The sequence below is a fragment of the Sciurus vulgaris genome, assembly GCF_902686455.1.
Source record: "Sciurus vulgaris genome assembly, chromosome: 15".
NCBI classification, from domain to species: domain Eukaryota; kingdom Metazoa; phylum Chordata; class Mammalia; order Rodentia; family Sciuridae; genus Sciurus; species Sciurus vulgaris.
In genome coordinates, this window is record NC_136476.1 from 10,919,231 (window position 1) to 10,935,312 (window position 16,082).

General features: G+C 35.0%; 1 pseudogene across 1 annotated transcript in view; it reads left to right on the forward strand.

The window, feature by feature from the left end:
- The window catches only part of LOC306644822 (small ribosomal subunit protein eS4-like), a 28,598-nt pseudogene that overhangs the window by 346 nt on the left and 12,170 nt on the right, over window positions 1-16,082 (forward strand). The window lies entirely within an intron of this gene.

The following is a 16,082-nucleotide window of genomic DNA, read 5'->3' on the forward strand; positions in this document are numbered from 1 at the left end:
TCCCCTCCTTGTCGTCCGAGCCCCCGTAAGAACGCGCCACCCGCCTCGAGATGCCTTAATTTCCCCAGCTGCAAATTGGGACTGGGCGTAGTGATCGAAAGTAAACTCAGGAATGGCATTGCACGCCCCTTTCCCTACAACTGTCATTGGCATAATTGGCACTTTTTTTTTTTTCCTGTCGTTTTTGGGAGCCGCCTTTCATTCCAAAGAGTGGCAGGTTTCTCACAGATACAAAAAGTCAGCCAGTTCAAAAACTGCAGAGTTCCTCAAAGGAATACTAAGTGCTTCCTCCGATATTCACTGCCCACCCACCCCCGCCCGACACACACACACACACCCTGCGAGCTTTACAAAGTGAGTGACTGTTTTGGAGAACTCTGACCCGGGAACAGATTCGGTGTTGGGCAGGTAGTAGAAGAACATTCAAGATGCAGTTAGGATAATAGACCTGCTTTATTCAGTGGTAGCCACAGCCTCCAGCCTTCAGCTTCAGTTTCAGGCCCCATTTTTGTCCCCATTAGCTCACTTCATCCTGAGTGTTTTCCATAGGCCCTTTTTATATATGCAGTTCAAAGAAGGAACACTACCAACAGGTTATGTAGGGGGTTACGGGGTGGGTGGGCGCATGTTCACAAGTTAATGTTTATGACCTTGAGTATATAAGCTCAATCAGTGTGTTTCTGGCCTTGACTAACCTAACATAGTAGGTTACCAGCCCTGCCTACACACTGAAAACATAACACAGCCTGCTGAAAATCTCGGTGAGGGAAACTAACTAGAGCCATTTTGGGGCCTGCCCCAACACTGATCTAAAATAAGTTAAAATTAGAACTCTTTCAACCCCGTCTCTTGGGGTTTATAATACCCCAAAGACCTGCAATCACAGGGACACTAGATGTGAGATCTGGAGAAGATGAGTCATTATCTTCTTACCAATTTCAGATGTATAAGTATACTTTGAACTTCTCTGCACAATGACTTCTGTTGCTTTCTGTATCATATTACTAAATTTTGGGCATAATCACCAGGATTTCAAAATTAAAGATTTATCTTTGCAAGTAGAATGGTAGCAAGAACAGTGTAAAATTTTATTTTACAAGAATTTATGAATTGTTTTCATACACTTTTATATTTGAAGGGCCTTTATAAGGCTTCCAGTTCAACCTCTAGGTCTTAAAGATAAGGAAGCAGAGATCTTAGGGACTTCTCCAAAGTCACACAGTATTAGAAGTTGGCCTTTCTAACTGACCTTACTCAGTGGCGGAGGTCTAAAGCACTGTGCCTGCTCTCTTGCATTTGGCTTACATTAGAAATCTACTTCAGGATGCTGGCCAGCCACTTCTGGCTTAGTCACTACCTGCTGCCACTAAAGATAAGTGTATAGGACAAGTGTAATGCAGCTACTGCCTTTAGAGTTCATGGACAAGTGTATATGATCAAGAATTCACATTGTGATGAATAATAAGGAAATTGTTGGGATGCTTCTAGGGTTGACTTTGTCATTATGGTGCTGGAAGATGTCACTGAGTTTGATATCAGAAGGAAGAAAGATTACTAAATTAGATAAGATTTTGCTAAATGGAAATAATATAACAATGTTGGTTCCCAGCGGACAGAAAGTATGAACGAATTTCCTTGACTTCTAGATTCCATTTTGTTTTATAGTAGATTTTTAAAAATCTTTTAAATGTTTTTAAAATAGATTTTTAAGTCTTTTAAAGTTTAGATTCTCTAAGGATAATTTTCCCATTAAAGGGAAATGTTTTCAAGATGTATGTCCATTTTTCTAAGTTAATCATGATTATCTTGGAAAAAGAATAAATGAGTTTGTTCTTCGAAGATTTAAAAGTTAAGGTGTTTGGGTTAAAAAAAGAAAGAAATCTATCTCAGAATATCTGTATGGAGAAACTAATAGAGGTGAAGATGCCCTAATGAGGTATTTTGCTACTATTAATAAGGAGCCAGATGTACAGTAGCCACAAAATTCCATTGTTATATCTACCATCATAAATGTAAAGTTGCAAGAACTTCCAGAATTCACTCGAAAAATGCATCATTAAGTATCTTGAAAACACTTAATATTGGTTTTCTACAATCCAGGAAAATCCTATGGAATTGGAAAAAGGAAAGGGTGCTGCTGAAAAACTAGAAGTATGAGCATTTATTTATTTGCTAAACAACATTGAAAAAATCTGCCGAAGAAAGTTTAGGAATAAATAAAATTTATATTGTAACTGAATCCTGTTCTAGTATTAGGTGGTAAATCATGAACACATTTTACTGTTACTCAAACATATTATGTGCATTCAGTCCTAATCCATCCAAGGAAGTTTGCAGTTAAAAATACATTTATGTTATCATGAAAAACATAAGTACATTCATTAAACCAAATTTCTGTTGGACCTTGAAAAATAAGCCCAAGGACTACTAAGAAAAAAGCTCAAGTTTCAAATTTGGGAATATGTCTTTGTAAATTGTTCTTCTTCCAGATGATAATTAAAATGTTATACTTCATTGTTTGATCAGATGGGAAAAGCGGGGAAAAGCACTCAAAGAACCCCAAACTACAGTATCATCTAACTTGCAATAAATCTCTAACTTTTGCAGGTAGAACTTGTTTTATGTTTAGTTTCTATGTATGAAGTTATGTGCTGGTAGTGATCTTGAACTTTTTTCAGCGAATCTTAATCCTCTGTCCACAATTAAACGTCTTTGGGATGCTGCTTGGCCTTATCATCTCCCATTTAAGGTCAGGTTTATAGTAGCAGGCTAGATGGATTACAAAACCATTGAAGCAGACCATGTTCCTAAAAAGTGTCCTGGAGGAAGAGGGCCATTTACAACCTAGCCACACAGAGCCTTGCACTCTGTCTCAGCTAATGGATTAAAAATTGTAAACAATAAAAAGTTACTTGGATATATGTATTTCATGTCTTTTTTTGTGTGTGTGGCACTGGGGATTGAACCCAGGGTCTTGTGCTTGCAAAGCAAACACTCTACCAACTGAGCTATATCCCCAGCCCACAGGCATTTCAATCTTTAAAAGAAAAGAAAAAGAAATGTTTCAGAAGCATAGTTGAGAAACTTAGAAGAAACTTACTTAGACAATGCAGGTAGAAATGTAAATTGACACAATTTAAAGGTAATTTGTAAACATCAGCAAACACACACACACGTGACTTTTGACTCAGCAATCCCACTTCTAGAGATTTGATCTAAAAAATTATAAAAATCCTAAAAATAGCCCTATATTCACTAAAGCTTTGTTTATAGCAGAAAAAAAAAACATAAACAACTTAAATATCTACTAATAAGGAGGCTACTTAAGTTAACACACATACACCACATTACTATGCAGGCATTAAAATGATAGGGAAGGATGCCAGTAACATATGCTTATAAGAAACAAGATGCAAAATAGTATCACACCAACTGTATAAACTGTATAAATTCTGGATGTGTTTTTAAGTATGCAAAGAATATATTTACATAAATACAGAAATCTAGAAGTATGCTCACCAAATATAACTACTGTTGGTAGTTATATCTAGATCATAAGTTTTTGTTAATGAGCATTTTCTGTGTTCTTTGAAGTTTTTTTTTTAACTGAGTATGTATTAATTTGTTCTAACCTGGTGAAGAGGAATGTGTTAGAAATTTTACTATATTGTATGTTATTTTATAACTGGGAAAAGTGTACATGCACATGGACTAATTATTCTCCCTAGAATTAGAGCCAACTGAAATCCGTGAGCATGGTCCCAACCTTGTTGGAGTACTGATATAAAGAGAGATAAGAACTTTTAAAATTCTATCAAAAGACAGAAGCAGACATTTCCCAAAGAGAGTATACAGATGGCAAATAAGTACATGAAAATATGTTCAATGTTATTAGCCTTTGGAGAAATGAAAATTAAAATTTCAATGAGATATCAGAATATCTCATCCTATTCAACCTGTCAGAATGGTTTAAATAGTGATAACTACAAATGCTGGTGAGGACAAGAATTTGAATTATTCATGTATTGGAGACAGAAATGTGAAATGATATACCCATTCTGGAAAATAGGCAGTTTATACAAAAACTAAACAGGTACCTACCATATAAACCACTCCTAGACATTTATCCCAAAGAAGTGAAAACACATGTTCACACAAAAACCCATACATGAAAGTTTATATAGCAGCTTTTTTTATAGTCAAAGCTAGAAACAACACATTTGTTTTCAACTGCTGAATGGATATATTGTGGTTCCTCCATAATATGAAATAACAGTAATAAAAAGAAATGAACTACCAATACATTCAAAAATTGCATGGATCTCAGTAAAATTATGTTGCATGAAATTATTATCCCATTTATAAAACATTTTTAAAATGGGACTGGGGTGTAGTTAAGTGGTAGACTGTTGTCTAGCATGCACAAGGTCCAGGTTTCAAACCCCAGCATTGAAAAAAAGAAAAAGAACTTGAAACAAAACTACAGAAATGGAAAACAGATTAGTGGTTGCTAAAGTTTAGGTATGAGTAGGGGGTAGGTATGCCTACAAATGGATAGAAGGTTAAGTATGAAACGAAGGAGTAGGTGTGCTACAATTAAGTAGCAGGAAACTGTCTTATCTTTATGGTATACTCCTGAATCTTGATTGCAATAATAGTTACATTTAACTATACACACAGAGAAGTGCATATAAGACTGATAAAATCTGAATAAACACCACAGATGGTATGGATGTCTTTATTTCTACATTTCGATGTTGTGTTATAGTTATTTAAGATAATTACTATTGGGGGAAACTGGGCAATGGTACATGGAATTTTCTTGAAATTATTATTATTATGGGGGGCAGGTACCAGGGATTCAACTCAGGGACACTCAGCCACATCCCCAGCCCTATTTTGTATTTTATTTAGAGACAGGGTCTCACTGAGTTGCTTTGATTGAGACTGGATTTGAACTTTGGCTGAGACTGGCTTTGAACTCCCAATCCTCCTGCCTCAGCCTCCAGAGCCACTGGGATTACAAGTGTGCACCACACTTCCATCTTCCTTGTAATGATTTTTACAACTTCCTATGAATCTATAATTATTTTAAAATAATTCTTTAAAGGATATGCTAATTTGAGGTCAACTAGGAGTTGCCTAAAAAAAAAAAAAATGAGATGAGTTTAAGAGAGGCCATGTGATGCTTTGTATCTCTGCATAGGGTACTTGGTAAATTATTCAAGAAGGAAAGGTATCTGAATGTGGTCCCTTATCAGAATTATTAAAATATCAATTACTATGTGGTCTCCATTAAAATACTTGAAAAGAGAATGTAAAGTAAGGGATTTTAAGCACCTCCCTCTGCCTTTAATTATCTAAAACAATAGACCTCTTTTCAGATAGAGGGCCCCAAATGCTCACATCCATTAATATTTGCTGATCTCAGATTTTTACATGGTTGATTTTACAGGACTGGTTGTTCGTTAATCAGGTTTGTGCCCAAATGTCATCTAATCGGAGTTTTCTCTTACCTCTCAGTCTTGGCAGTCACACTTGGTCAAATCACTTTAGTAGCACCTCTATATAGCTCGCATTTTCTCCAACACTTGTAGAATCAGCATCATACCATTATCTCCAAAGACATCAGAACCAATCATCATTTTCCATCCTCAAAACTCAGAAACACAGGCCAATCAAACAGCCCCACCTTGGAAGTCTGAGTATCAGCCGGAAGTTTCCTCTGACTGTCTAGCTATCCCTTTGCTCACTCAACCCTTGAAGTATATCCTTGATATCTTGGAGCATATCTTCACCCTTTCATTATGTGACTTTCTATCTAGTTAATAATTCTGTATATACCTATTGTTAAGAGGAGGAGAGTCTGTGCCAAAGATACTTGGCTTGAGCAATGGGAGCAATATCCATCAAAAAGAGTAAATGCAAATTATGGATGAAGAGAGAAGCCAGTCAGTAACAGCCAGTCTATAAATGGATAATGAGTCCAAGGGTCGGGCACTCAGATGATCAAAAATAAGTCAGGCAGTGAAGTGTGAGGTGTGTCAAGGTGAAGGATGCAGAGAAGTGCTGACAATCTGTTCCTAATTATTCTGTGGCACAAGACCAGTGAAGTTAGGTAGCTTATTATGAACTAGATCCGCTAATATCACTCTTGCTTGTTCAGACCAGACAATCTCCCCATTTGTCTAAGTCACATTCTTGACTTAGACAGAATGTGAAAGATCTCCCAGAAATGAACTCTGCTGACTTGGACTTTCAAATATTGACTACCATCTCAATTTCCTGCCTCTGTTTTCTTTCCTTCCTTTGTAAACCATTGACTGAATAGGCCTTGTGAACCTTTGTATGGTGCCACTTCTGTTAAGCTGTCTCCCAGAGCCTGGTCATGACTTCAATGCGCATATGTTAGTTCAGCCTCCATGATTCTGTCTTGCCCACCTTACACAATCTGATAGTGTAAGAAAACTAAAATAAACAGGACAGAGTAGTGGGGGAAACTCCCAAAGTTAAAGAGCAGCCAGGAGATCATTGTTGAGATTTAGGCAAGAAGTAATTATGAATCTTGACAAGGCCCTGAGCATTAAATAGAAAAGGCATAGATGTGATAGAGGTCATAAAGGTGGAATTTGCCAGCTTGGAGACTGATTAACTGTGGTGGATTGGTAGATCAACTCATCTAAAGATGGTATTATTCATAATAACTGGAATGTGAAAATAAGGCTTTGGTTTTATGGGAAATGATAAGAAGTTCTGTATTTGATAGGGTACATGGGATTTCAAAACTAACAAAATAGGATAGAGTATAATTTAAAATTCAGAAGGAAATATTTAATGATAGTTAGAAATTAAGGAATGGGTTCCAGTGAGAGTCCAGGACAAGAGATGAATACTTGGAAGCTCCCTACACAGAAGTAATCACTGATACACAAAGTATAGATGACACTCTGGAGTGAAAAATTGTTGAGAGCTGGGTGCAGTGGCACATGCCTGTAATTCCAAAAATTTGGGATGCTGAGGCAGGAGGATTGCAAGTTTAAGACCAGCCACAGTAACTTAGTGAAGCCCTAAGGACTGAACCATGTAGCTCAGTGGTACAACAACCCTGAGTTCAATTCCCACTACCAAAAAGTAAAAATAAGAAAGAGAGAGAATTGTAGAGAAAGAAAAGCAAAAACAAAAGGACTGAATAGTGAAGAAACTCACCTTTAGAGAGTAGTCAAACAAACATGAGGAATCCTGCAACATAAGACAATGTACCTGGGGTGCAATGACATAGAAATTCGAGGATTTATAGGAGAAAGGAGGTGGTCAGCAATATAAAAATCAGAGAGATTCCAAAAAAAGATAAAAATTCTGAAAACTAAAATGAATTTAGCTATTAGGAAATGCTAGCAAGTTTATTTGATCCACCCAAGATGTTGCTATGACTTGAATGCATTCCTTGGAAGTTCCTGTGTTGAAACTTAATCCCAAATTAATATGTTAATGGAATTTGAAAGTGGGGTCTTTGGGAGATAAGTAAGATTAGATGATGTTATGTTCCTATGTTGGCATTAGTGGCTCTGAGGAAGAGACCTGAGCTTGCACACTTGTGATGTCTTGCCATGTGATGCCCTCCAACACATTTTTGTGTGACAAGAAGGCCCTCACCAGATGCTTGCCCATGCTGGTAGCCTCCAGAATCATGAGCCACATAAACCTCTATTTATAAATTACCCCATCTATGATCTTCAATTACAGCAACAAAAAATTAACTAAGATGTCTAACAAAAGTTATTTTTTTGTTGTTGTTGTAGGTGGACATAATACCTTTATTTTATTCTTATGTGGTGCTGAGGATTGAACTCAGGACCTCATGCATGCTAGGAGAGTGTGCCACGACTGAGCAACAATCCCAGCCCCAAGTTATTTTTAAAGTCATGAATAGAGAACAGACTTTAATTTCAAAAACAGTTATTAGCCAATTTGAGATTCATCTTTAGTAGTAGTGCTTTTATATTTTAAAAATCAAGTTCATGTCCACACTTAATATATACTTAAACATACACAGTTTCTTCGATATTAATATAAATATTCATGGTCAATGAAGTTCAGTAACACACTTTTTTGTATATTTGAAGTATTTTAATTCTTATTGTTCTAGTATATGCTCTTATCAGAACAATACAACATCATTTCTGATAAGAATCTTAACTGATCTTAAATCGAACAATCTCTTCTAAATATTCTATTTTCTGACTGCCTAATCACAGTTTATGTCTCAGCATTATTTATTTAGCAATCATTTGCTTGGAAATATACTAGTGTATAAAGTGATGGTTAATTAACTGTATATAAAACTGCTTTCTAAGTTTATGTATTTCTATCAATCTTGATGAGACCTGCCATTAATGACATCAGGTACATGTATGTGGATTTATGTGGATTTATAAGAAATTCTTTACGTAGTCTGCATACACATGCACACACAGAGATGTATTGTAGATGTTACAATATAATTAAATACTTTAATAAGTAATGTTTTCTGTGTAAAATAGAAAATTCATAGAAAATATGAACTTACAGAATCACATATAAAGGATAGATTTATTATTATGAAAAAGAATATGGATACAATTGAATTATTTAGTTCAACAGTCACATATTCAGTTAAACCTATTCATATCAGAAATTTTCCAGTATTCATATTTTATAAAACATTTTCCTCAAAACAAATGCAGAATGTTCTTGGTATCTCTTCCTTAAAAATAATGATGGTGTCTTTCCACTGTTAAAACAAAAGTCCCTATCAATTAATTATCACATTTATTCTGTTATTATACATTCTGCTTTTATATCCAGGGAAATTCAGAATCAGAGACACTAACATGGTTTTATTAACATTAAATGAGCTGAGTCAGATAGTCAGCTACTGAATCCAACTGCTGGAGCTTTCCCTCCAGGAAGTCAGGAGAGCACCATCTAGTGGAACTTTTTATATAAAATCCTTCTCAAAGAGTCTGAATTGAAATCACCAATTTTTAAGACAAACTTTTTTTTGTAAGTGGTATTGATTATAAACTAAATCTTACATACTTAAACTAAATTCTAAACATCTTTTTAACTAAATGTCAGATCAGAATTGCAACATTATTAATGTCAATTTACGGCATTTTAATTATATCTATATCTATATATCTATATCTGTATCTATATATATATTTACAATTTCACTAATTTTATTTCATTAATTTTTCAGGATATGCCATGTTCTCTACAGAAGAGGAAAACTGCATAGAAACATAAGGCAGCAAGCGATGACCTGGTAACATTCTAGAGCACTGTTCCATGGTGATTTGTAATGTTTTCTTCCTTCTGATGACCAGCCCTAAACACTTCCCAATTCTTTCGCACACAGGAATAACCATCCAAAGCGGGGAAACAACCAATTCTCTCAGATGACAGCAGAGATCTTAGAGGACCCAGATGTTTCCTTGTTGATCCTTCTAGTAAAGTCTAGCTTTAACCACATTTTTTACTACTAAATTGGTTTCTCTCCCATTTCAGTATTAATTATGGCATACTAAGGATTTTTTGCTTTATATGTGGATTTATACCTTTTTTTAAAAAAAGTCTAAATTGAATGCAACTTTGTGGTATTGAATACAAATTTGGCTTTTCTTCAACATGATATTGTTAGTAGATCAGTTTTTAAACAAATGTTTGATTCTATTCACTGAGTATGTCAGGCATTTGCACTAGTATCTCAGGAGGTTCAAAAGATTAATGTATAGGACTTCATTTAATCTTTTAGTGGCCATGCCCAGTACAAACTGGCTTTTTCTCTAATTGCAAAAATTCATTAATTCATCTTGTATGAAAATAAAAACATGGTGACTGACTCAGCTTGAAATACTGATTTCATCATCAGACTAGAGATCCTATAAACAATGTGAATGACAAAATGTAGATGCTGTGTCCTTTTGGAGTACTTCATCAATACATAAAAGTGGTCAAGGCACCATATGGTCAATGGGGATACAAATTCATAATTTCCATCTGAGTTCTCATCACTGTTGTTTGCTTCTTCCCCTACTTATTTTTCTATTTTGTTCCTTTTAACTTCCATTCATCAGATTTCCCCCAAATGATCCCTCCTCATGTTAAAATCTCTCCTCAAATAATCTCCTAATCAAGGAGGCTTCCCTCAACCACCCAATCAAAAAAGCATCAGCTCTATCTCTACCTCTACTTTATGTCATTATTTTCATAATTTTATTTTCTCTTACAGTACTTATCATTTCAGTCATTCTGATAGGTGTGCATTTCTCTAATGGCTGATGATATTGAACATCATTTTATATCTTTTTATGTGCTTATTGATCATCTGCATTATTTTTTCAGTGAGATATTTATTTTTAACTTTTGACCATATTTGGATTGTTGGCTTTTAAACTACATCAAGGGTTCTTCATATATTCTAGATATAGTCCTTTGTCAGATATGTGTTTCACAAATATCTTCTCCTAGTTGGTAGCTTGTCTTTTCAATCTTTAAACAAAACATTTGAAAAAAACTTAAATATTTTTTATTTTCTCTTTTTGTGGGGGAGAGTACTGGAAATTGAACTCAGGGGTATTTCACTACTGAGCATATATCCCCAATCCTTTTTTAAAAAAACTATTTTTTTTTGAAAGAGGGTCTTCCCAAGTTGCTGAGGCTGGCCTTGACTTGCAATCCTCTTGCCTCAGCCTCCTGAGTCACTGGGATTACAGGTGTGTGCCACCATGCCCGGAAAAATGCTTTTAGTTTTGATGTAATTCATTTATCAAATTTTCCTTTTATGGATTTTGCTTCTGGTATCAAGTATAAGAAATCTTGATAGATCTTAAATCTAGATCCTAAAGATTTACTCTTATGTTTTAAACTAAAAGTTTTATAGTTTTACCTTTTACATTAAAGTCTACATTCATTTTACCTACATTTTGTATTGTCTCATGACTTAAGTAGAAGTCTTTGCTCCCTTCTCTCCTGCCCATGGATGTCAGATTGCTCCAGTATTATTTGTTGTAAAGTCTATCTTTCCAACATTGAATTGCCTTTGCATTTTTATCAGAATTGTCCTAAGTATATTTGTGTGGGTCTATTTCTAGATTTTCTGTCCAATACTCCTTAAAAGAATACAATAAAACCCAATGTGAAACAATATGATATCACAAACAATGTCCATCATCTAATCAAAATTTACTCCTATGGTTTGAATGTGTGTTCCCCTCAAATATTCATGTGGTGAATCCTAATACCAAGATGACAGTATTAGAAAATGAGGGCTCTGATAGATGATAATCTATTATTGTTCCCACTTTACAGAAAAAAAAAATAAAACACTTCTCACCTACAAAATCAATAGAATTAAAAAGATCAATCATACTCAGAGTTTTGAAGAAAATGGTGAGTGGGTAACTGCAGATGCCACTGATGATTATGGAAATTGATACAATCTTTCTCAATGTTCCTTTAATAGCATATGTCAAAAAACCTTTAAATTATGTTTAACCTGCACCAATAAAGTCTACTTTTAGCAAGTTATTCTGAAAAAAATATACCATTTATGAAATTCTTCCTAATGAGCTGGGCACATTAATAGGTACTTACATACATTAAATATTTAATTCTTACAACTTCTTTTTAAGCAGACACTCTTACAATTGAGGAAATTACATAATTTTTAAGTAATAAAGATCAAACAGCTAAAATAGAAGTTTGTACACAAGTCTCAGATTTTTAGGAAAAAATGGGCATATATGCACATGTGTAAGAATAAAGATGTTCACTGCAAAGTTTATAATAAAATGGGAAATTGTGTTCGTTAAATCCATTAATAGGAACATCGTAATGTATACTGTACTCATTCAAATGATCATATCAATTTTAAAATAAAATGTATTTAGAATATCAAGTTAAAAAGATTTGTGGAAAACTGTTAATAGCTGACTCTTTTTTTTTTTTTTTTTGAGTCCTTGTTCTACGCTACATAATTTCCTACATAACATCAGATGTTTGTTCAACTTAGTGAACACTTGCACAGAAAATAGTCCGAGAGGGCCGAATGTGGAGTTATACATCTGTAATCCCAGCAACTCTGGAGGAAGTTGAGGCAAGAGCCTAAATTTGAGACTAGCCTCAGCAAATTAGTGAGTCTCTCAGAAACTTAGTGAGACCCTGTCTCAAAATAAAAAAATAAAAAAGGCTGAGGATGTAACTCAGGTATAATCCCCTGTACTGAAAAAAAAAAAAAGTGAGTGAAATTACACTAGAACAGAAAGTGGCTGTCTTCAGATGGTAGAACTAGGTATAAGTTTTGAGTCTTATATTTTTTGATCATTGAATTTATTTTATTGGAAGTGTATTTCTTTTGCTATCAGAAAATAAACCTTTACAACTAAAATAGATGGAGGAGGGAAAGAGAGGGAGAGAGAAAAAAGAGAGAGGGATGGGGTTGTGACTCAGTGGTAGAGCACTTGCCTAGCATGTGTGAAGTACTGGGTTTGATTCTCAGCACCACATATAAATAAATGAATGAAGTAAAGGTCTGTCAACATCTAAAAAATATTACAAAAATAAAAAAGAGAGAAATCTTTCAAGTTGTACAGTAGGAAACAAGTGAGTGGGTTTATTCATATTGTTTTGATACACACATGAGCCAGGAGAGTGTGCTATACTTCTATCTTCTTAAATTTTCTCCTTTTAAAAGAAAAATTTTCAGATGTTGACAGACCTTTATTTTATTCTCTTATTTATTTGCGGAGCTGAGAATCGAATCCAGTGCCTCGCATGTGCTAGGCAAGCGCTGTACCACTGAGCCACAACTCCAGCCCCTAAATCTCTTTTTAATAGTGCACTACAATTCAAAGATGATAATCGTACCTCTATTCTTTAATTTAGTCTTTGTGGTCATGATTTGGTCTTGAAATGTTTGTAGTATTCCCGAAAACCATAAAAGCAGTCAAAAGGGAGGTTTCTGATTTCCCTAACACATCTTTGCACACAACCATGTTTCCTTATTTTCTCCTTGGAGTACAGATATAGCCCACAGGATGTAGGTTACAATGTCTGTAGTCTCTTTGGCAACCTCTCTTGCTAAATCTGCATATCTCCAGCATCTCAGCATCTTTCCACTCCTGCTGAATCCTGGGTGACTCAAGCTCTTTCTCCAATAATATCAAAGTCCTTGGTATTGAACCTCTGTTCTCCTGCCCCTTGTCTTGTCTGCTGTCTCTGTAGGGTATATTTTCTTCCTTGATGCTATACATTGGGTCAAATGATATTGCTGGGTGAACTAGCTTAAAAGTAGTTTTTTTTCTTTATCAGCAATTTCACACAGTTCAACCTAAAGTAGTGAAATGTAGGTTGTTACGGCAGAATGAGGAAAGATGATATGGAACCGAACAGTTGAAGTGTAGCAATGGAAAAAAATGTTCTTGACTTCTGTGTTGGTTAATATATATCCCCTTAGGGATAAGTTGCTCATATCTAATCTTCCCTTAAAATGCTGACAGGTATGTTAAGGTTAATAAATTCTCCCTAGAGACAATAAACCAGACCAATATTCATTAATTCTTACTCTTATTAGTCAGCTTTCTGTTGCTGGGGAAAACTTTTTAATTGAGAAAAACTTAGGAGGAAAGATTTGTTTTAGCTCACAATTTCACAATTTCAGTTCATGTTGGTTGACTCTAAGGCAGAAACAGCATGGTGGAAGGGCATGGCAGAGGAAAACTGCTCAGTTCATAATAGTCACTAGTAGAGACAGTAATGGGGAGGAGGCACTGGGGGCAAGATACACCCTTCCAGGAAATACTTCCAGTGACCCATTTCCTCCACACAGACCACACTTCCTACAGTTTCAACCATTATGCCATCAAATTGTTAATTCTTTGACACTGAGGTCAAAGCTTTCAAGATAAAATTACTCCCCCAAAGCCCAATGTTCTCTGAACATTGCTGCACTGGGGGACATTCTAGATCCAAACCATAACAATCAACTCAAAGACAGGAATGATAATAGGTTGTGTGGGGTCACAGATGGAGATAGGAAGACCAAAAGGAAAGCAGATTTAGAAATTATTGAGTTTTTTTTTCTTAAAAAAGGATCGGGGGCTGGGGCTGTAGCTCAATGTTAGAGTGCTTGCTTAGCACGCTTGAGGCACTGGGTTGCTCCTCAGCACAACATAAATGTAAACAAATAAAAAAATAAAGGTCTAAAAAATACAATAACCTTAATTGAAAAAAAAGGAAGGGGCTGTTGGTGCCCTAAGAAAGAGACAGTAGGAATGAGAAAAAGTACAAGAATAAAAAAGGAATTTAAGAGATAGAATAAAATGTGATGATTTATTTTCCCTAACCAAATACATGTACTTTGTGCCTCTCAGCAGAATTTTATTATTTTTTTTTCATATGAGTCTTGAAGATTTTTTGTGCAGTTTATCCCTAAATATTTTATCTTTTTTTGTTATTATAAGTGGGGTTGCCTCATCCATAACATCTTCTTGTTGGTTAACATTTGTAAATATTAATAAATTCCCTTAACATTTCCTGCCCAATTCTTTGTTTGTTTTACTTAGTTTTCTCAGAGATTTTTTTAAAAGGGTTTTTCAAGTATAGTACTATAAGACCAGAAAATAGAATTCTTAAACTTTAAAAAGAGAATTAGATTGCTTTGGTAGGGAAAATTAAATAGTGGAGTATTCCTTAAAAATAGGATGCTTCCTGCATTTTTAAAAAGTGTAGATCATTTCTTGATCAAATGTTGAAATGTGAAGTTACTCATAGCAAAGGGCAACAAACGAACATTAGAACCACCCAAATGTTTCTTGCAGAACATTAGTTCTGCAGAATATTAATAAGGGATTAATTTTAGAAATTAGTTCCATATTTGATAAGTTTGGGAGACTCTGAGTTAAAAATACCAATGAGCTTCCTTAGTGTTTGTTTTTTAACATGTATCATGACTTCTTTTTAAAATTTTTTATAACTTTATTTTTAATTTTTTTTATGTGGTGCTAAGGATCAAACCCAGGACCTCACATGTGCTAGGCAAATGCTCCACCACTGAGCCACAACCCTAGCCCTGTATCATGACTTTCTAAGAAGAAATCTTTAGGGAATCTGGGTCAAGAGTCATGGACTCAAATGCATCCAAAGACCAAATGACAGTAAATGAGGGAAACTGGCCAGGTATGAAAGTACATATCTTTTTCATGTTAAATATGAAGAAACAAATATCACTTTTATAAAAAGTTGAACATTCCCCTATTTTTCTTGAAGCACACAATCTTTTCAGTTTGTCTCTCATTCCAGTTTTGTTAAAGATATGATATATTGATTAAGATTAAATTTAGGTGAAAACCCAAATAAGTGGCTAAAATATGATAAAGTTTGATTTTTGTCTAAAGTAGGAGAGTATACTAGAGGCAGTCCAGAGCTGGTATATTAGCTCCGTGATTGTGAGAGATTTATAGGTTTGTTTGATTTTTCCTCACCATGTTGAGCCCTGGACCTCCATTCTCACATTGGCTTGGGATCCAAGATATGTGCTAAAGCACCTGCTATTGAGCATGGAAAAAAAGAAAAGGTAGAAAGAGAGAAAAAAAGTGATTCCTAGTTGAGTCAGCCATCTTTAAAGACTATTCCCAGCAATCTTGCCCATAAACTTCCACATTGGTCACTGCTATCTGCAAGGGAGGAAGGGATAATACCAAGTGACACATGCTTACCAACGCCACTAATGGCTTGATTCACAATACCCAAGCTATGGAAGCGGGCTAGGTGGCTGTTAATAGATGAATGGATAAAGAAAATGTGGTATGAATACATGATGGAGTTTTATTCCGCCATAAAGAAGAATGGAATTATGTCATTTGCCAGTAAATGGATAAAACTGAAGAACATCATGCTTAGTGAAATAAACCAGAACCAGAAAATTAAAGATTGACTATTATTTCTCAATGTGGAAACTATATAAGGAAAAAAAGAACAGGAATAAAAAATGTGATCTCATGAAAACAAAGGGGAGACCAATAGGGTAGAGAAAGGGAATC